Source organism: Dipodomys ordii, unplaced genomic scaffold, assembly GCF_000151885.1.
Source record: "Dipodomys ordii isolate 6190 unplaced genomic scaffold, Dord_2.0 Scaffold123, whole genome shotgun sequence".
NCBI lineage: Eukaryota > Metazoa > Chordata > Mammalia > Rodentia > Heteromyidae > Dipodomys > Dipodomys ordii.
This window is the reverse complement of record NW_012267339.1, coordinates 1,482,719-1,504,880: the sequence shown is the minus strand read 5'-3', so window position 1 is coordinate 1,504,880 and position 22,162 is coordinate 1,482,719. Positions and strand designations below refer to the sequence as shown.

The following is a 22,162-nucleotide window of genomic DNA, read 5'->3' as shown; positions in this document are numbered from 1 at the left end:
ATGCCTATACTCCTAGCTACTCAGGAGACTGAGATATGGAGAATCTCTGTTCAAAGCCAGCCACAGCAGAAAAAGGTTGGTCCTTGAAACTCTATGTCCAATTAGGTAACAAAAAGCCAGGCTGGAAGTGTGGCCCACATGGTAGAGCGCCAACTTTCAGCAAAACAAGCTAAGAGATCATGAAGATCAGAGTTCAAGCTCTGGTGTCAGCAATAAGAAAATAAATAAATGCACACATAAAAGTGAACAATTAAAATAACAATCCTGAGTTCAAACCCAGGACTACAACATTAATAATTTATATTTTGAACTTTATTTCTTAAAAATTAAACAGGAAGTGGCACTGTGACTCAAGTAGTAGAAAACTGGCCTTGAGCAGAAGTACTGAGGGACCCCACCAGGCCCAGAGTTCAAGCCCACAATGGACAAAAAAATAAACAAAAACATAAATCTCCCTCTGCTGAAATAATAAATAGTTGGAGCTTATATGAGTATGTGTTAAATTGTTTCTATTTTCAGTGGTACTGATTAGTTCCCAGCCATGAGAGAAGAGAATAGCACTCACATTTCATCTCCTTTTTCCTGCCACTGAATTTTATTACTTATAAATATTTGTTTCTAGCATTTCTATTATGTTTTGCAATTATAATTTCACAAGTGGGAGGTAGTATTATTTCTATAGAAATGTACTTAATGGACACTACCTATAACTTTGCTACCTTTTACTCAGAGTTGTTGACTTTTTTTAACCTTTTCCACTAAGTGAGGCTTTGTTGTTTAGTATTTTTCCAACTAATATTCCTTTCTTTCATGGTTAAGAATTCTTTCTACCACTTGACTAAATATATATATATATATACATATACATACATACATACATATATATATATATATACACATATATATGTGCTAAGTATCAAACCCAGTGCTCTACCACTTGAGCTATGCCTCTATTGAGCATTTTAAATTGAAGATGGAGTCTCTGTGACTTGTCTGCTTGGCATGACTTCTAACCTTGATCCTCTAGGTCTTAGCTCTCTGAGTAGCTAGGATTACAGGAATGAGTCACTGATGCCCTACAAGACCATCCTTTAACCATTTTTTCAAATATTGTATCTCCAGATATCATCACATCCTTAGGTGTTGGGGGTTAGGAATCCAATATATGAAGTCTGCAATTGTAAAGTTATAGCTTTATTTATTAGGATAGGTATCTTCCCCAAGTATCTAAGATGAACAAGCATACAGTTTTCTCAGATGATTAGACCCTCATCTCTACAGAGAGACAGCCACTAAAAAATAACTCATCATAAACATAATAAACAATTGTAAAGTAATCAAGCAAATCACAATGGGACCACATTTACTACAGATATTATAATTATCAGAATCATAATAGAAATTAATTCTTCTAGAAAAGTTTTAAAATATTAAAAAGGTATAGAAAATAAATGCAAGAAGTGACTACCAAATAGTTAGATCAAGCTCTGAGCAAGTGTAAAATATTACATTTAGAGCCAGAAACTGATAACTGAAATGAAGAATATAAATGGCAGAAGTTGAGTAGATTAATTTAACTATACAGGGCATTAGTAACCTGGAAGATATATCTGTAGAAATTACCCAAGATCTAGCCACAGAGAAGAAAGAAAGACATAGAAATATGTAACAGTGATATAAGACACTAGGTTGGAAATGAATTTTACAACTTGGAGGGAGAGAGTCGGGGCGGGAGGTAGGGATAGCGGGAGAAAAATGAAGGAAGTTCGACAAAGTTTGACAAGAAATGTAAACATTACCTTACTGATGTAACTGTAACCCCTCTGCTCAACACCTTTACAACAAATTTTTTAAGAAAAAGATGTAAAGAAAACATATGGAGGTTTAGGGATATGGAGGGTTAGAAGGAAAATCGATGGCTTGTCTGTGCATCCCTGTTTCCTGGCACTAGAGCTATTCATAGGCTGTGTTCCTTGCCAGAGCAGCACATCAGTCCTGTTTGTTTGTTTGTTTGTTTGTTTGCTGAGGTTGGGTACAGGTAATGATAGAGTGTTCCTGAGCCACACACACTTTTGTCTAGCAGTCATCTAGTCAGTGAGGTTATTAAACACTGCTGGCAAGTACCAAGTACTCAGCAAATACTGACTATTGCTCTTAGCAGGAGTAAAGCTTCAGATTGGCTTATGGTTTGCAAATGTACATGATTTTATTTTATCTTTATTCAATCCTGTGGCATGAATATGAGCACTTCATCTGAGGGATGGAACAGAGACCTGTAGAGAAGAGATGAAGAGAACTGGACCGGCTTGTGTATTGTGACACAGGAACAAGTAATGTGTGTTTCCTAGTCTAACAATAGTGATCACACAGGGAAGAGTGAAGTGTAATTGTGGGTGAGGCCTTAGTTTTGCTGCTATCATCTTTTATAATAGTAAGCATAATGGGTAGATCATATAATGAGTCATAAGTATCATTTACTGCCAACTATACTTTATAAATGCATATCTCTACAAGTGGTAAAAAGTTCATGGGGTCAGAAATATGTCAATAGAAAATGTAACCACTGTTACAACATGCACAATTCAGATAATGGTGGCTGAGCCCATGAGTTACATAAGATTAAGCTATTGATGAATACTTTTTATGTTTTTATTGTAAATATATATACAGAGAGGTTACAGTTACATGAGTAAGGTAATGAGTACATTGCTTATCGAGCATTGTTACCTTCTCCTTTGGTTTTCCCCTACTATCCCTTCCCTCCCCAACTCCCTACATCCCCCATCCCCACCCAAAGTTATAAAGTTCATTTTCAACATAGTATCTTGTACATGTCATTGATACAATAGGTCAACCTGTATCCTTGTTTCAGCATTTTGTTATTTCCCTTCCCCTCCCCAAATTAGAAAGATGTATATATAAGATGCAGGGCACCCGTGAAAACACGGGTTATACCATAGGGGAAGAACATACAAAAGAAACAAAAAAAATCAGAGTATATTTTAGATTCGTTAAAAACAATAGCAAGAAAGAAATAAACAAGTTGTGTCCCTATCTTGGGGTTCATTTCACTTAACATCATCTTATATGGTCATATGTACATAGCTTTGGACCTTTTCTGCTTGTCCTAAACTTATACTAGTTATTGCAAATAAGGGAAACCATGGAACCTATGCTTCTTTAGGTCTGGCTTACTTCGCTTAATATAATTCTTTCTAAAGCCATTTCCTCTAAACTCAGGAACGAGACAAGGATGTCCACTCTCTCCACTACTCTTCAATTTAGTATTAGAATGCCTAGCTACACAATAAGAAAAGATGCAAACATAAAGGGGATCTAAATAGGGAAAGATGAAGTAAAACTCTCCCTCTTTGCAGATGACATGATCTTGTATTTAAAGAATCCCATGGACTCCACTCCCAAATTACTCGAGCTGATTCGAAATTTTGGCAGAGTAGCAGGGTATAAAATTAAACCTCAAAGATTAACAGCTTTTCTGTATGCCAACAATGAGAAGAGTGCAGATGAAATCAGAAAAGCAACTCTTTTTGTAATAGCCTCACCAAAGATAAAATACTTAGGTGTTAACTGATGAAGTGAAGGACCTCTATGAAGAAAACTTTAAAAACCTAAAAAAGGAAATGAAGGCAGAATTTAGGAAGTGGAAAAGCCTCCCATGCTCCTGGATTGGGAGGATTAACATTGTGAAAATGGCAATACTGCCAAAGGCTACCTACAAATTCAATGCAATACCTATCAATTTTCCAACCTCATTCTTCAATGAAATATAAGCAACCCAAAAATTAATATGGAACAATAAAAGACCCAGAATAGCAAAATAATCCTTCCCAGAAAGAACAGTGATGGAGGAATATCAATACCAAATTTCAAACTCTACTACAAAGCCACAGTAATCAAAACAGTTTGGTACTGGCACAAGAACAGACCTGATTGTTATTTTTTGTACTGGTTCTGTGGTACTGTGGCTTAATCTAAGGATATTGTACTTCAGTGTGCTTTTTTTGCTCACAGCTGATGCCTTACCACTTGAGCCATGCCTCTAACCCAGGATTTTGTGCTGCTTAACTGGCAATAGAGTCTCACAGACTTCTGCTCAGGCTGACTTTGAACCCAGATCCTTAGCTTCCTGAGCATTTAGGATTACAGGTGCCTGTCCCAGCACAATGATAAAGTAACTTACTCCGGTAGTCAGAATGGTGGTGACCTTTTGAAGGGATAATGACTAAGGTGTGCATGTGAAAGAGGCTTATGGGGAATTGCTTATATGCAGTTAAATAGTCTAGATGTCAAATATTCAGGTGTGTTTACTTTGTAAATGGGAATCAAGCTGACTAATTAGATTTCTTGTGCTCCTTTAACTTCTTTTAGAGTTGAGATTGAACCTAAGGCCTCGGACATGCTCAGACATTATGTATTCCACCACTGAACTATCCACATAATCCCTGCACATTCCGATATTACATACTGTACCTCGATAAAAAGGTTGCTTAAATTTACTTTTTTTCTTGCTATTGTAAAAGTGATGTACAAAGGAGCTACAGTTACACAAGTCAGGTAATGAGTACATTTTATTTTTCTTTTCTGCTTTCCCCAAACAAAAGATTTTTATGGGTACTGAAATTTGTTTTGTGAACCCTGCCCCTTGAACATTTTAACTTCTTTTTCAGGGACAAATATTACATTTGTCTACTTCATTGACTGACTCTTTGGGTTAATCATCAAGGAATACTCAGATATTTTGTTCTACTAGGACTTACCTGCCTGTAAACTTTATGACTGAGTTATGTCTTACTTGGTCTCTTGGCTGCTGCATAAAACAAGTTCTATGGATCTAGATCAAAATGTCCTGTTCCATCTTGGCCTTAATATAATAATTCTGGCCTGCTACATAAACATGTATGGGAACACACACACACACATTCTATTCACTTTCTGTATGTAGAAAACATACTGACATCTGGTTTCTGGCATATCTTTCCTAAGATTATAACTATCCTATTAACTTCGGTATTTATTTTAAGGAATAATAATCCATTAGCCTGGCTTCTTTGGTGTTTGATCAACTTAACTTCACCTCCAGTGTAGACATAATTCTAATGGTTTTATGTTATCCCTAGTCCCTAAGATTCCAGTTCATCTTCTAGTTATTTCATTAAACAGTAATCCAGGGATTGATCTGAGGGACTTTTTATTTATTTGCCCTTCCTGGGGCTTAAACTCCAGGGTCTGGACACTGTCCCTTAGATCATAGTGCTCTTCCAATTGAGCCACAGAGACACTTCAGGCTTTTTCTGAGTAATGTATTGGAGATAAGAGTCTCTCAGACTTTCTTCCCCAGGCTGGCTTTGAACAGTGCAAATTTCAGATCTCAGCCTTCTGAGTAGCTAGGATTACAGGTGTGAGCCACTGGTGCCTAGTTTATTTATTTTGTTTTTAAGATAAGGAAGGTCTTGCTCAAATAGGCCTCAAACTTCTGGTCTCAGGTAATCCTCTTACCTCAGTCTCCTGAGTAGCTGGGATTATAGGCATACACCATCATGCTCAGCTTGATGTGAAGAATTTTATAGGTCCAATTAAAAACAGAGGCAGATTAACATGGTGAGATCATGGATTGAGACGAAAACCCTTTAAAAGGCAGGAGGATAGGCAGAAAGATCCTAGGTTTGAGAAAGGCTCACCCTACTGTGAAGGCAGATCACATGGAAAAGTACAGGTAGCCTAGAGAAGCTGAGGTGACACCAGCTTATAGGTTAGCAGTAAAAAATCACAGTATCAAAATTCCCAGATTACCTCCACCCAGACTCTGCTTAGAAGTGGACTATTCCAACAAGAGCCTCCAACTAAGGGTTCAGCTAGCTGACACTTTAATTTGGCCTATGATATCCTGAGCAGCGCCTAATCTAGCATGAAATGTCCATTTCCAGGCTAGGACATAATGAAGGAGATAATGAATTCTGCTTTAAGATACAAACAGTGTTTATCTAATCTAGTTCTTGTTGTTTCTTTGTTTTTTGCAATAGAAGACCTATAAGGTTTAAACAATAAAAACTTTTATTTTTTTTTTTTAAATATTGGTGTTTGGAGTTTAGATTCGGATTCAGGGCCTTTCACTTGCTTGTGGCTGGCATTCTACCACTTGAGTCACATCTTTAGCTCAATTATTCGCTGGTTGTTTTGAAGATGGAGTCTAGCAAATCTCTTTACCTGAGCTGGCCTTCAACTGCAATTCTCCACATCTCAGACTCCTTAGTAGCTACAATTACAGGTGTTAGCCACCATTAACACCTGTAATGCCAGTGTTAAATGCTACTAATTCTACCAAGTGGCCTCATCTCCTCAGCTCCTTCAGGTTCTGAGGGGCTCCTGCACATGTCCACTTCTGTCTGTTGCTGTCTTCATGTTCACAGATGCTAAGTTCCTGTCTTACTTCTGTTCTCCTGCTCATTCCTCCACTGCCTCACCCAGGCCCCAGCAGAAACCACACCTTGGATTTTATTCAACCATCTACCTTCACATCTTTGTGCAGGAGAAAGCCACACTCATTGGTGCATACCGCTTTGCGTATAGAATCCTCTTTTAGGGAGACACATGGAGTACCTGGGGGGGGGGGGGGGAGGGACATACAAAGCAACAAAGAAATCATCTTATAAATATGTTAGAAACAATCTCAAGAAAGAAAAAACATTTGAATACTTATCTTGGGGTTCATTTCACCTAACATCAACTTATGTGACCTTTTCTGCTTATCTCAGACATATACTAGTTATTGCAAATAAGGGAAACCATGGGACCTATGTTTCTTTGGGCCTGGCTTACTTCACTTAATATAATTTTTCCAAGTCTTTCCATTTCCTAACAAATGGGGCAATGTCATTCTTTCTGATGGAGGCATAGAATTCCATTGTGTATATATCCACATTTTCTTGATCCATTCAACTACTGAGGAGCATCTGGGTTGGTTCCATATCTTAGCTATGGTAAATAATGCTGTAATAAACATAGTTGTGCTGGTAGCTTTAGTATGGTCTTGTTTGTGATCATTTGGGTAAATGCCCAAAAGTGGGATTGCTGGGTTATGGGGGAGCTCTCTGTGGAGTCTTTTGAGGAACCTCCATACTACTTTCCAAAGTGGTTGAACTCTAACATGTTCTTGTACATATAGGTTTGTGGTATGGATTTTGCTTTTGATTGATTGATTGTTATGTTGGAGCTTGGTCCCAAGATACAAGCACCCCTAAGCAATACTCTCAGCCTTCTAGCTTCCTTGTTTGCATATTTCCCTGAGTTATACATTATTCTTATTTCATATCTCATTTATTTATTTTACATGTGCTAGGTCTCAATTTTATGTTTTTGTTGTTACCTCTTGGAACTGTCTTCTGAGCTTGCAGGTGTATTCTTTGAAGGGTGCTTCACAGATGTGTGTGTATGTGTTTAATCATTCAGAACCAGATATGAAAAACATATCCTCATCATTTTGGATCAAAGTAAAGTATGATTAAAATGTATTTGCACTAGGTGCCAGTGACTCATGCCTGTAATAGTAATTACTCAGGAGGCTGAGATCTGAGGATCTCAGTTCAAAGCCAGCAGGAAAGTCTGTGAGTCTTTTTTTCAATAATCACAGAAAAAGCCACCAGTGGCACAGTGGCTCAAGTGGTAGAATGCTAGCCTTGAACAAAAAAGGGCCTAGGGGTAATACCCAGATCAAGTTCAAGCCCCACAGCTGGCAAAAAAAAAAAAGTATTTGTATTTGTATGTGAAGCTTCAAGAGAATTTCTTTAAAAAAAATAGAAACAGAAGAGAAAAGAAAATGTTTGAAATCTATTTCTAGGCTTTGGCTTGTAGGAAGGTAGTGGAATGTTTATCTAGCATGTTATCATGCCCTGTGTTAGGGTGTGATTCCCCAGCAGGACAAAAGAACACACACCCACACACACACACTGCTGATGGCCAGATCACAGGCAGCCACAGTCATGGCATTGATTTGAATTGATTTCTCCCTACAATCTGATTTGAAAAATACACAATTTGTTTCTGCGGCAAAACCATAGTCTCTGTAATTTAAATCATTTCCCTGGTTGAAACTTCAGTTTTTCTTAAAATCATAAATAGTTAAAAATTTCCTGTATTAGGAATTTTGAGCAGCTCAATTGATCTAAACAAATTCAAGAAAACCATTCCCATTCCCTGATTGGTTAGGGCCTAAAATGCAAGTAAAAGCAGCCTGGGGGGAAATGCCCTGCAGCAGTGACCCAGAGAACGCACCATGGCTGGTCCTTCTCTCAGGATAATGCAGCTGGCAGAGGCTTCTCCTAAGTGGGTGTCATTTAGTATATGCAAAGTCTTCTTTTTGGAGATATTCAACCACCCCCATTCATTGCTGCTGTACATCGGCAAAGCAGGAGTTCCCTGAAACAAGAACTCCCTGGAGAACCTGGGGTGGAGGCCCAGGCTTGAAGCTTACACAGTGAGACCCTGTCTCTAATTCACAACTAAGTGATCTAACTTATTAAATAAATAAAACAATGAAGAATAACTCAGCAGTCAGACTACATAGAAGACTCTTCCTCCTTCCAGGCAGGAGGTGCTGCCCTAAATCCTAGGGACTCTGCTCAAATCAAGCAGTGGGCTAATCTGTGCCCATATTACCTAGTGAGCTTTGCAGAGTCCTTGAAGGTTGAGCACTAGGCCAAGCTGCCTCTTGAGCCGGAGCTCCTGGATGCCTTGTAGCAGGCTCACATCTCCTGCAAATCTTTCTGGATTGTAGCCTCAGCTGGTTTTCCTGCAGAATCTCTGCAGGCTTATTGAATCTTTAAATGGACAGAAATAGATTCAAAAGAATATTTTTTCAAGATAATTTTACCCACATGTTTGGGTGCACCATGGTTATATATATTATCTATTACAAATTTTATATTTTATGCTATATATTATATACAAATGTATATTATATATTTGATGTATTATACATATATATATATATATATATCTCCAAGTTCTGTGGAAGTACACATCATAGTATTTTCATTATTCTAAAATGCACCATCCAATTTCTTACTTAGATTTCTTGACTAAGATGTTACTTGTGAGGAATTATCATGTTCAGTATCAACTTAGACAACCTAACTAGCATTGTGGGTGTTTGTGAATGCAAAACTTAGAAACCATCTCTCTAGGACAAACAGATAAGGTCAAAAGCTATGTACATATGACCATATAGTATAATGTTAAGTGACATGAACCCCAAGATAGGGATACAAGTGGTTTTTTTTCTTGCTATTGTTTTTTAATGTATTTATAATGTACTGTTTTTTTCCTTCTTTGGTATGTTCTTCCCCCACAGTATAACCCCCGTTTTCACTGTATTTGATGTTGGTGCCCTGCATCTTGTATATACATTTTCTCTAATTTGGGAAGGAGAAGGGAAGGGAAATAACAAAATGTTTAAATAAGGATACAGGTTGACCCATTGTAACAATGAGACAAGACACTATGTTGAAAACGAACTTTACAACTTCGGGTTGGGGGGGAGGGGGTGGAGTTGGAGAGGGAAGGGGTGGCAGGGGAAAACCAAAGGAGGAGGTAGCAATGCTGCATAGCAAATGTACTAATTACCTTACTCATGTAACTGTAAACCCTCTGTACAGTATTTTTTACAATAAAAAAAAACATAAAAAAGAAACCATCTCCATTTCGGAGCTAATTTCCGAGGTAGACTTTGAGACCTGATCACCACCAGTGCTTTTCCTGGGGGTGAGTCACTTCCCAACAGCCAAAGTCCTTATTCCTGCAGTATGTAGAATAACAGTCAATTGTGCACAATAGCAACGTTATATAACTGCTTGCCCCATATTTGATTCTTTTTTACCCTAAGGCATAAACATCTTCCAACATTTAATTTCTCCTTAGTTCATTTCTAAGAAACCAGCCCTTGTGTCGTGCAACTTAAGCTGAGAAACCCTAACCACACATTCCAGGGCATGGGACCCCACCTGTCCAAGCCAGCGGGGGTGGGGTGGGGAGGGGTGGTGTGCAAATCAGCTGGGGAGAGGAGATTCCAGAACTGAGCGCCTAGGTCCCTTTGTCAGTCTTCCTGGTGACCCTGGCTCTCTGCGCGAGCTTATCTCGGCCAGGCAGACTGAGCCACGCCTTCCTCGTCTGCCCTGGGGAAAGCCCACTGCCAAGGGAGCGAAAGCCGTGTGCTCTCAGGTCATTATCGCCAAGCCTGGTCCCGGTGGCTGTGGGCGCCTAGTGGCCGCCGCTCGCCGCTACCCGCGCTGCCGCACCGCGGTGGGTGTCCGGCCGCGCGCTGCGTCGCGTGAGTGTTTCCATTGCGCAGGAAGGAGAGGGGTCCTGAAGCCAGGAGAAGATCCCGCCCCGCTGTAGCTGGGGGAAGCAATACAATCCTCGGAGCCCCGCACAGAGGCTGGACGTCACCGAGGAGCGGAGGGCGTGTTTGCAAGGCTGATGACTCAGGACAACGTGTGTGTTTAGTGATTCCCGGGCTCTGCGTCCCTGCACACGCGTTATCCGGAGATCACAGCTCTCGGCTCTCCGCAGCACTGTTCACCCAGTGAGTACGTTTAGGCAGGATGTGGACGGTGGGTATGGTGTGGATAATTAATTTAGAGTAGCTCCCGTGGCGGGGATGGCTATGGAGAGCATGCACGGGTTCATTTGAAAGTGAGTTTTGAAATCAGCCTGCACTGATCATTTAGAGTGGATTCCAGACCCGGTAGTCTGTGATGGGTGTGGTGGGAAGGTACGACTCTCCTTCAATTGTGTAAATAAAATCAAATAGAGTTGATGTTGGATGGATGAAGCTTATTCAACGTGTTATTATAGTGAAGGAGAAATTTGTTGATATTTACTATTTTAAGGGAATTGACATATCTATTTTTTTTCCAGGACATAAAATTGAACCGTAGTTTTAGCTCCCTTTTGTAATTATTCTGTGGATTATTCTGTATGTGTGGTATTAATATTATTATAGGCACAAACCATCAGTGCCTGTGGCTTATATATTCTCTCTCCTTCCCCCTCCCCCTCCCCTGTCTGAGTCTGGGTATGTGGGGGGGGGGGAGGAGGGGATCAGGGCTTGGGCGCTGTCTCTGATCTTTTATGCTCAAGACTAGTTCTCTACCACTTGAGCCAAGCCCCACTTCCAACTTTTTGGTGGTTAATTGGAAATGAGAATCTCTCAGTTTTATCTGCCTAGCCTAGCTTGGAACCACGATCCTCAGATCTAAGCCTCTTGAATAGCTAGGATTTATGGCAGAAGCCATATTTTTAAAAAAATATTTATTATTTTAAGAAACTATGTTTCCCCCATAGGCAAGGAATCTTGGGCTTCAACAACCATTCTTGCCTCCAGCCTCCAAGTAGCTGTGACTACAAGCAGCACACCACATAAAGCGCTGTTGAGTTTGAATAATTAACTGAAAAAAAGTAACCAGCTTATTGTAGCGCTTGTTAAAAATAATGTTGAAAACAATCATAGGACACGAAACAAATTAGGTTGAATTTTAGCTCTAAGTATATACTTTATTTGTCCTCTTATGTTTGCCATAATTTTAGAAGTGTTAGAGCTAAAATCTCTTTCAAAAAAACAGTCATAAATATGTCTTGGGTAGCTTTCTTCCAGCCCTTAGGCATTATACACGAACTCCACTAGGAAACACATTGTTTTACTTTAAGATACAGTAAAGTCCACACCCATACATCGTGAAATCAACAGGTGTAGACTGGACTGCCTTTTGTTCCTACTAAGTTGTATCCTGAATGCCATAATACACAGGATGGATGACAAGAAAGAAGGATGAGAAGGAAGCATTCTGCCTCTTCAGAGGCTTCTGCTGCATTTACTTTGGAGGGAAATGTTTTTGTATCCTTGGGGTGGCAACAAGGCTGAAGAGTGTAGCAGTGGAGTGCATCAGTGTGCCCTGCCTGCTACAGGCACCAATGCCTATTCTTAGCACCCTTCCTGAGATGACCTGTGGAAGCGGAGGCTTTGTGACCCTGTGCTGATGGGTCTTGTTCTGGGACAAACCTAAAGTTTATGCAGATTGGGTGAACATTGTATTCTTTAGCAGATGCTTAGTAAATGTCTTTCTCTCCCCCTCCTCCTGTTCTCTGCCCTCCCCTCTCTTCCGTTCTTCTCCTCCTCCTCCCTCCCCTTCTCCTTTCCCTTCCCCTTTCCTTCTTCCTTTTTCCTTCTTCTACACACACACACACACACACACACACACACACACACACGTGGCTTCACACTTGCTAGGCAAGCATTATACCAAGCATTGTACCTTTAGCCCCTCTTTTTTAAATGGACATATTGTAATTGTAGCTATTTATGGGGTTCATTGTGACATTTCAATTTACAAATGTAAAGATGAGCTAAGGGTAATTTTCATATCTGTCACCTGCCTCATACATTTTGCCAGCAGGTTTTTGTTTTTGTTGTGTAGCCCAAGCTGGCCTTAAATCCATGTTATTAGAAATGATCCTCTGTATCTGGTCTATCAATAGTTTTTGGTACAAGTTTGGCAGCAGTTGAAGAAAAAAATATATGTGGCAAAATTCATACTCTGTTGCTCACTGGGGTAATAATTTAGGATTAAAACTTAAATGTCCTGCATGGCCACCTGCCTATGTCAAAATGTTTTTTAGGCCTAAGGGAAACTAAGCTTGTTTCTATAAAACAGTGCTCAGCTCACCTCAGACAGTGAACTAGAAACTGATCATTGAAATGATTTTAGAATCATGTTTCCTTTTTCTTTTCAATAATGGCATTTTATGTCATATACATGTTATTTAACTTACAGACTTAGGAAAGAATTGGCGTATTTGGAGTGATTCAGCATCTCATTCCCATCTGCTCTCCCCACCAACTAATACTGATGACTCCCTTTGTTCCCCACACATTGGCAGACTGAAAAGAATGGATATTTAATTTTGAGCTACATAGCTAACATATTTATAGAATTATATGAAGTATTCAGAGAATCCTATTCAAAGGCAGTCATGAAGTACTTATTTAAACTGAGGGTGGGTTGGTACATATACAGCAAAACCCCTTCTCCTGTTCCTGCTCCCATCCTGAAACTCCTCCTGTTCCTGCTCCCATCCCAAATTCCTTCTCCTGTTCCTGCTCCCATCCCAAATTCCTCCTCCTGTTCCTGCTCCCATCCTGATAGATATCATTGAATAAGTTTGTTTTCACAAGAAAGGTGAGCAAAGTCTTGGAATGTGAGAGAGAAAGATAAAGACACAAAGGAAGAAGAGGAGGAGGACAAGGAAGAGGAGGAAAGGAGGAAGAGGAAGAAAGAAGAATAAGCAATTCCACTATTTCAAAATATGGAGGGAAGAGGAAAGGAGAGGTAAAAAAGGGAAAGAGAGGAGGAAGATAGGAGGAAGACAGGAGAGAGATGGAGAGAAAAAGAGATTTACCTAGCATCTAAAAAATAGAATATTCAACTGTTGAACTAATATTTCTTCACTTGGTGGATCACTAGGCCAATCTTCTGTGCTTGGCTGGAAAGGTCTTGTTACTATTTAGAGCAGTTCATGGCTTAAAATGAGTTCTTAGGCCCAGGTTACATTCTGTAAGTCACCTCTATTGAGTTCCAGGCTTAAAAGAAGGCTGTAGAAAGTGATCTCCATTTAAAGGTTGACTGTCTCACAAAAAAAGAGGAAGGCGGCCTTAGAGATTCATTAACTCACTATTCCTGGATTTGATGAGCTGTGTGAACTCTGGCATCACTCTATACTCCCATCTCCTGTTCTTTCCCAGTCTCCAAAGAATCTTTACAAAGCTTCTGTTTGGTTATGATCTTATTGTAGAATTGTGCCTCCTGCTGCAATTGTGGGTCTTTATTCCCTCCCATCCCTTCCTTTTTTTTTTCTTGCTTTCTTTCTGTTTGCTTGCTGTTTTTAAAAGTCCCTTTCCTGGTGCTTGAACTCAGAACCTAAGTGTTTTTGCTGGGCTTTTGTGCTCACAGCTAGCACTCTACCACTTGAGCCACAGTTCCACTTAAGACTTTTTGGTAGTTGATTGGAGATGAGAGTCTCATAGACTTTTCTGCCCAGGATGGCTTCAAACCATGAGCCTCAGATCTCAACCTCCTGAGTAGCTGGATTATAGGCATGAGCCACCAGTGCCCCAGCCTATTCCTTCTGAAAGATTATTAGATTTTGCCAGAGAACCATGTAGACATCCAGGTACAGAGAATAAAGAAAGGTTTATTGCCAGGAAAGGGGCTGGCAAGACCTCTTCTCACAAGGGAGAAGTGAGAAGAAGTGCCAGCTATTGTCCCTGGTGACCTAGATAACCTAGGAGGCTTCGGAGAAGCTAGAAGGGGCTAGGAGGCAGAGACCCTGGTGTGGATGTGTGGGCCCAGGTCCCACAGGAGACCCTGGTGCACATATCCACACCAGGGTCTCCATCATGGCAGATTAGGATTTATGGCTGCTGTCCAAATAGTAGATAGGGGTCCTGCAGCTGCCCAGCCCTGAAGGTCACTCTGAGGGGTTCTTGTTCCCTTATATGGTGGTAGCTGCCCCAGAGAGGTGCCATTCCAAGGTAAAGGGGGTTGGAAGTTGGTTATTTACTGCCTTTACTACATGGACCTAGTGTTGCCTACGGAGGGAGCATGCTAAGCTGTGGAGAAGGGAAGGGAGTGTACTAAGCTATGGGAAGGGAGCTCATTTTGCTAACACCTTTCCTCTTATGAGCAAAGAAGAACCTGCTGTAGAAATGTGTTGCTAAGTTCTTGGGTGTGCATTTTGAGAAACCAAATACATTTGTGTTTCTGTACTTCCTGAGTGTTTTGTGTCTGCTCTTGCATGAAGAGGTGGGCAGCAGTCTGTAAATAAGTATTTTTATTTAAACCTAGATATGGCTGGGTACCTGTGGTTCATGCCAGTATTCTTAGCTACTCAGGGGCTAAGATCTGAGATTCACAGTTTGAAGCCAGCTTCAGCAAGGAAGTCTGAGAGACTCTTATCTCCAGTTAACTAGGAGAAAAAGATGGAAGAGGGGGTGTGGTTCAAGTGATAAAGTACCAGGCTTTATGAAAAAGCCAAGCAAGAGTACAAAGCCCTGAGTTCAAGGCCTAGTACTAACATACATAAAAAGAACAAAACAAAAAGAGAAAGGAAAAGAAAAAGGAAAGGGAGAGGAAAAAGAATGGCAAAGGGAAAATAAATGGGAAAGGGAAAGGCAATATCCTGAGAGAGATCTCCACTATAGACCTATCTCTAATTAACCATCAAAAAGCTGGAAGTGGAGGTGTGACTCAAGTGGTAAACTGTCAGTCTTGAGTGAAAGAAAAAAAGCTATATACATATTACTCAGGCCCTGAGCTCAAGCCCCAGTACTGGCATACACACACACACACACAGAGTCACCCACCACTACTCTCATCAACAATAAACACCCATAGTTAGATTATGCTTTTTCTTTGCTCACAACTATTTGGTACAGGCTGGCCTCATTCAAAGCCAAATCCTTTTGGAAGACTTTCCTCTAACCTTCCTGTCCTGTTGTCCTCTCTCCCTCCCCAGGCCTTAGTCCTCTTTTCTTCCAGAGACAAACACTTGGACATGAAATGCTCCTTCAGGTGAGCAGCTGTGGGTATCTGCTCAGCACAGTTTTAGGAAGCGCCTTCTTTACCTGCCAGTCCTCTTCCCTTCCCTTTTGCTGTATCATACAGTTGCCTGACAACTTTCCAGGAACCTCACTGATGAGAAGGATGTTTAGTTTTGCTTACTGCCCTATCTCCATGGCCTGACACATCCCATAAGTCTAGTGAATGCTGACTTGATTTTTTAATAAGTTTTTTATTGTGAAAATACTGTACAGAAGGGTTACAATTACATGAGCAAGGTAAAAAGTACATTGCTTATCAAGCATTGTTGCCTCCTCCTTTGTTTCTCCCCTACCATCTCTGCCCTCCCATCTCCAGGACTACCCCTTCTCCCTCCACCAAAGTTGTAAAGTTCTTTTATCAACATAGCATCTTGTACATCTCACTGTTGCAATGGCTGCACCTTTATCCCTATTTAAACAATTTGTTTTTTTTCCTTCCCCTCCCCAAATTATACCAACATCAAATATAGTGAAAACAGGGGTGATATCATGGGGGAGGGACATACAAAGCAACAAAACAATCACCTTATAAATATGTTAGAAACAATTGCCAACTTGGTTTTGCAGACAAGAAAGAGGCTTGGGAGACTAAGCTATTCTTGCAAGGTTACACAGCTAGTAAGTTTAGAGGACAGAAGAAACACAAACCCCACACATTCTCCTCTGGTGTAGTAGCATTTGATGGGCAAGCAATATTAGGATAGCACATCTAACTCACTATCCTCTCGGAAATTGGTGATCAAGTTATATATTAGATTTGAAAAGTCTGGGGTTTGATACACATGGAGGTCACACCTGGCTTTAGTCATTTGAGTTAAAATGGACTTGTTTTTTTAGTTTTTTTTTCACTCACAGATTAACTTGCGTATCTGTAGGAATGAGAAATGGGAGTTGGGGGTGGGGTCAGTCACATGGAGTTTTATTTGCACTTATTTAAAGAAAGTACTTAGATTAAGTTGACAAGAGACAGTTTCTCTCCTTTTTTCCTTTTTTAGTAAACATTTTAGTTTAAAAGCTTAAAATTTAAATTGATTTTTAACTGATATATAAAATCATATGTACTAAGCTATCTGTTATGTTTCAGTACATATACATGTATCATGTTTAAATGAGGTTTAAGTGTGTTATATTCTTCAAGCACTTCTTTTTGGTGAAAACATTCAAAATTCTGTTTGAGCCACAGTTCCACTTCTGGCTTTTTGCTGGTTCATTTAAGTCTCTTGGACTTTTCTTCCTAGGCTGACTTTGAACTGCCATCTCTCAGATCGCAGCATGCTGAGTATTTAAGATTTAGATGTGAACCAGCAGTGAGTGGTTTCTTCTGGCTTTTTGAAATGTGAAATGTACAGAAGATAGCTTTCTTATGTAGTTAAGTTACCCTACTGTGTAAAAGTGGGGAGATGGTTTTCTTTGGGGTGGTGTCAGTGGTTTATACTTGATAGCAGAGCTTACACGACTCTGTTTTCAAAAGACTGCAGAATGCACTTACAGTGAATCTTATTGCTTATGATGCTGTGTGCTGTTGTCATTCCATAGCAATAACAACTAGTTAACTTTAGGTAACTAGTTAACTTTAGAGTTGACTCATGATGCTCTACTAAAACAGCTTTTTCTCTTTTGATAATAAGTCACTGATTTCTGTCAGTGATTAATTTTGCAAAGATGCCCTCTGGCTTCCTGAGGTCCTTGTCAGTGCTGGAAGGTCAGGATGTCCAGGTTGAGTAACAGTAAAGTAAATGGGAATAGCACACTCAAGGATCCTCTGGGCTTCCATAGTCATGACTTAGCTCCTAACTGGGCTAAGTCAGCTTTTGAAGGTATTGTTTTTCCCTCTCTAGCCTCATTTCTTCCTGCCCTACTCTGAAAACTGAACTTTAGCAACTCTGTTTTTTGGCATCTCTTTAGGCAAAGGATTTTGTATTCCTTTACTTCATCTTCTCCTTTCTTCTTTCCCAGCATGTGGTCTGGCTCCTATGGAGCCTAGATCCTTCCACAATCTAAGATTTGTGCTTCGCAAGAATGGAACTGTAACTTAACCTCTCAGCTATTGAATGAATGTGAAGTTGTTGGAACTGAAATAGGATAGGATATTTTGAGCTAGAAGAGTGACTTTTACATTAAAAATGGCACAATTATATTTTCAGTGGCCTAGAGCTATTAGTAAGTTGAGTCCTTATGGTGGTATTGTTAAGGATTTGTCCTTCCTTTAAAAAATTCAAAGCTCAATATTTGAATTTCTGTACATTCTCTTTTTAAATTGTGTATATAGTTTAGTAATTGTACTAGAATCTAATCTCCCTATGGGAATTCTGTAAACCTACTACTTAAATAATGCCTAGTTACTTCTTGCTACTGTTTATAATAGTTGTGGTACCTTGTGGTTGAGTCTGTGTGTGTGTGTGCGCGCATACACACACACACACACACACATTGGATACTGAGGCTTAAACTCAGAGCCTGGGAACTGTCTCTTAACTTTTTCACCCAAAACTTGAGCCAATGATCTACTTCTGGGTTTTTGGTAGCTAACTGAAGATAGCAGTCTCACAAACATTACTGTCTGGGCTGACTTCAAACTGTGATTCTCAGATCTTAGTCTCCTAAGCAGGTAGGGTTACTGGTGTGAACAGCCAGTGCTTAGCTGTGATTGTCTTTGATTCTATAGGAATCATTGAGAATGGGATATGAGAATACCCAAGGACACAACATAGGGGACGTCAGGTCCCTAGGGGCCTTTTCAATCATTACTGTCAGCTGGAAAATTGGGTTTTCAAAAGCAAACACCATTTTAGAAGCTGAAGATTTGCAATGAAGTCTAAGGAAGGTGCTTCTATAATAGGACTCATTTATTCACTTGTAATGTTGGAGATCTCTAGGTCATGGGCAAGAGAAGCTTCCTGCTCTAGATCCAGGTTTTCAAGAATGATTTAATGCTGAAATATTGAAATTATAATCCAAATGCCGGAATCCATGGTTAGGGATCTTTGAGAACTTTGTAGGTGAACACTGGAGGTACCTGCAGGGTTGTGGTTGTTAAAATCTTTCTTCTTTTTCTTCCATTAGTCTCCAGTTGCTGTTTAAGATTTTGAATTAAACACCGAAATTCATGTCAGGAACTAAAATATTATGCTTTCATAAAAAATGAATTCTATTTAGAGTTGGATCTAATTCTTCAGGAGTTACTTTGTTTTTCTTATGGAAAATGCTTATATGGCCAGGAGAAAGCAGGGTAAAAAACAGAAGCCACATTTTCTTTTGAGCTAGTGTCACACTTGCTTTAAAGGTGTGCTTTTCTCAGTCTGAAGCACATAGCACTTTTCTAGCTGCTTTGTAAGTGTCTTCCTACTTTTGAACAAATATAATGCTACCACAATTTTGGGCTACCTTGAAACTCCAGAATGAATTTATTAGATACATAGGTGATGTTGTATGAAGAGAAAACAAAGCCACATTTTGCAAGATTGAATTGGGAGTCTTTATTAAAAGGCTGCATAGTAGACTCCTGTATCAAAGACCAGCAGCCAGCAAATACACTTAACACTGTTAGGAAACGGAGCCATGAAGCCTGAAGAGGAAAGATAGAACAAAACCATACCAACAAACCAATTCAGTTCCAGTGGAGAGCTGAATGGGACACCATGGTGACCAGAGAAGAACCAGAAAACAGGAGATAGGACATCAACACAGAGACACGTGGCATGGTGTCCTGGTGCCTAAGCTGATCCAGGCCTAAATGAGGTCAGGTCAGGGGGCAGGTTCACAGGAAGTGGAGTCCCAGGCACTGGACTGACAGGTTTAGTAACCTATTATCCAAGTCCCTGCCCCTGCCTCCAGGGATTCAGGGACACTCAAGACCTGGGAGGGAGGGGCTTCATCTTCCTCCACCATGAAGACAAGATGCCAGACCCTACCATCTACCATGTGGCCAAGATGGTGATGGCCAGGCCTGATCTCCCCACTTTAGTACCTTTTATGGCATTATAAATTTGATTTAATTTTAGCTAACCCAGCATTGGAATACATCTTGGGACAGTAAACAGTGTAGACTTGCATTGTCAAATATGATAGACACCAGCTAGATGTTGAAACTGAATTGAAATTAAGTAACATTACAAGTTGAATTCAGCCCCATTACCTCCCATCATATGCTGAGTAAGTAGTGAATAGATCTAAAGGAAAGGGACTATTTCATCTTTGTTCCTTGTGTGTTCCTGAAGAAACTGAAAGAAGCACTGAAGTTTTTCAATGGGACCCCATTACATTGAGCTGAAGTACAAGAGAATCACTTTTGAAGCTTCTATTTGTAGTGTCTTTTATACATCTGAAGCAGATTACTGTAAAGTGATTTTTTTTGTAATTTGTTGGCTCAAAGGAAATTGCTAATTTTAAACTTCATCCAGTTATGTACCCTAGTTGGTACTTCCTAATCTCTATGATTTGAAATATCCCATCTCAGAGTGTCATTGAACTTCTTGGTCTACAGTGTAGTGGAACAGTCATTTTTTTTCCTCTTCTCTCTTAGGTTCAGTGCTTGGAGCCAGGTAAGTTTTACCTGACAAAGGCTAGATTAGCAAGAGAGTCTTCTGATTAAAAGCCCAGAGGACTTATTCTCAACTGTACATAGCTATCTTCTATGACAAGCTCTCTGCCTTTCTGTCCACATTGGGTCTTGGTGTTAGATCACTGCTACAACAATGTGAGGGGCCTAGAACAATCAGTGGACTGACGCCCAAATGAAATTACTGAACAGCCTTGAAGTGTACTTGATACTTGGATACCTTACAGTGGTTGTGTCCAAGGAGGGACAACATGAGAACACTTATTGACAGGTCATCACAGACTGGATGAGGGCTTCCCTCACTTTCCCAGCTTTCACACAAACATCACAAGTCCCTGAGGCCACTTGAGCACTTCGAGATGTCTCATAAAAAGAAAAAGTCTCACAAAGTGCAAGTGTTAGCAAGGACTTATTTTAGTAAAACAGATAAAGTAGATGATGCTATCTATGAGTACAGTTCTCTGCCAGGTGAAGAATTAAGAGCAGAGTAGTGAAGTATGGTAAAACAGCAAGCTTCCTGAAAGCAAAATATAGACACTCCATAAAGAAGGGCCCTGGAGCCTTTCCCCAGGAGAGTGGCCTTTATGCTTTATTGATTACCTTCCGTCTAAGGCAGGAAAGACGAGGGAAAAATGAGACCTGGTGAAGGCAACTCAGAAACAAGGTATTTAGAAACAGACACACTATCTTTAATTCTAAGAGAGATAATAGCATACCTTGTTTATCACAAGGATAAACATCTGTTTTATGGCAGGACGCCTTCTTTCCAGGAAGGAATGCCCCAAATGTCCAGGAGCTCAGAAAGTATAACACCAGAAGTGATTAGAGCAAAGATAAAACACCTATCTTTGCCTAACTTTCCAGTCAGACCCCCTGCCTTTATCATGTAAATACTCCTGATACTCTTTGAAAGCACTCACACTTGGTTAGTGTGCCCCTGCCTTTCTGCCCTCTGTCTGCTTTCTGTCTGTGTTCCTGTTTGCTTACTTCATAAAGCTCTGTCAAGTTTTATTTCCATTATGGTTTTTCGAGAAATTCTTATTCAGCAGTCAAAGTCAAGGACCCTAAGAAGAGTCCCCCTTTTAGAGGGAAACTTCACAAACCCTCACCTTGATCCAGTGACACTACCATGGGGGGATGATTGGTTGGTAGGGGCCCATGGAACCAACTTGGGCCCCTCATTAGTCTGCCACTGTGCATAAGCACAGAAGTGAATCCAGTTGGTCATACCTAATGTACAGTAGCCAGTACCAAATTACTGATGTAGGATTCTGAGTGAGAACCCAGGGAGTTATGGGAATGAGCACCATTTGGGACAGGAGTTTTGAAGCACTATGAGAACAAGAAGCACCATGATGAGCTACATGTTGGCTGTCCCTTTTTATGTCCACCAGTTTTTATCCCTATCTACTTAACAGTTTCCCTCTCTTTTTCTTCATAAGGAGAAACAGAAACATTTCCTATTCCCCATGCAGGAAATGGGAGTTATTCTTTCTGAGCTGAGGGAGTATACATGGTCATGTGTATAGGAATCCCTAAACATTAGACCATCATTTGGAGTGGACAAGATTAGTGCTATTTATTATTCTAAAATGTGGCAATGTATCTGGAACTACCTGGATAATAGTGGGTGAGTTTTAGGGCTTCCATTTCTCAGGTATACTTCCCATTTTCCTGACTATGCTTTTTTCTTTCTTTCTTTCTTTCTTTTTTTTTTTTTGGTGTCAGTCGTGGGGCTTGAACTCTGGGCCTAGGCACTGTCTCTGAGCTCTTCAGCTCAAGGCTAGTGCTCTACCACTTGAGCACAGTGCTACTTGTGGTTTTCTGGTGGTTAATTGGTGATAAGAATCTCACAGGTTTCTTGATTTTAGCCATTCTAACTGTAGTGAGGTGGTATCTCAATGTTGTTTTGATTTGCATTTCTTTTATGGCTA

The 22,162-nt window shown here is 40.2% G+C and overlaps 1 protein-coding gene across 2 annotated transcripts in view; it reads left to right on the top strand.

The window, feature by feature from the left end:
• Abcg2 (ATP-binding cassette, sub-family G (WHITE), member 2 (Junior blood group)) overlaps nt 1-22,162 on the top strand; it is a 106,565-nt gene that overhangs the window by 43,004 nt on the left and 41,399 nt on the right. The window contains exon 1 of one of the 2 annotated variants that reach the window (XM_013029824.1): nt 10,488-10,597. The exons of the other annotated variant lie outside the window; for it this stretch is intronic. The gene's annotated coding sequence lies outside the window, so the exon portion shown is untranslated. Of the gene's footprint in view, nt 1-10,487; nt 10,598-22,162 lie in introns of those variants that run through there. 2 annotated transcript variants of the gene reach the window in all.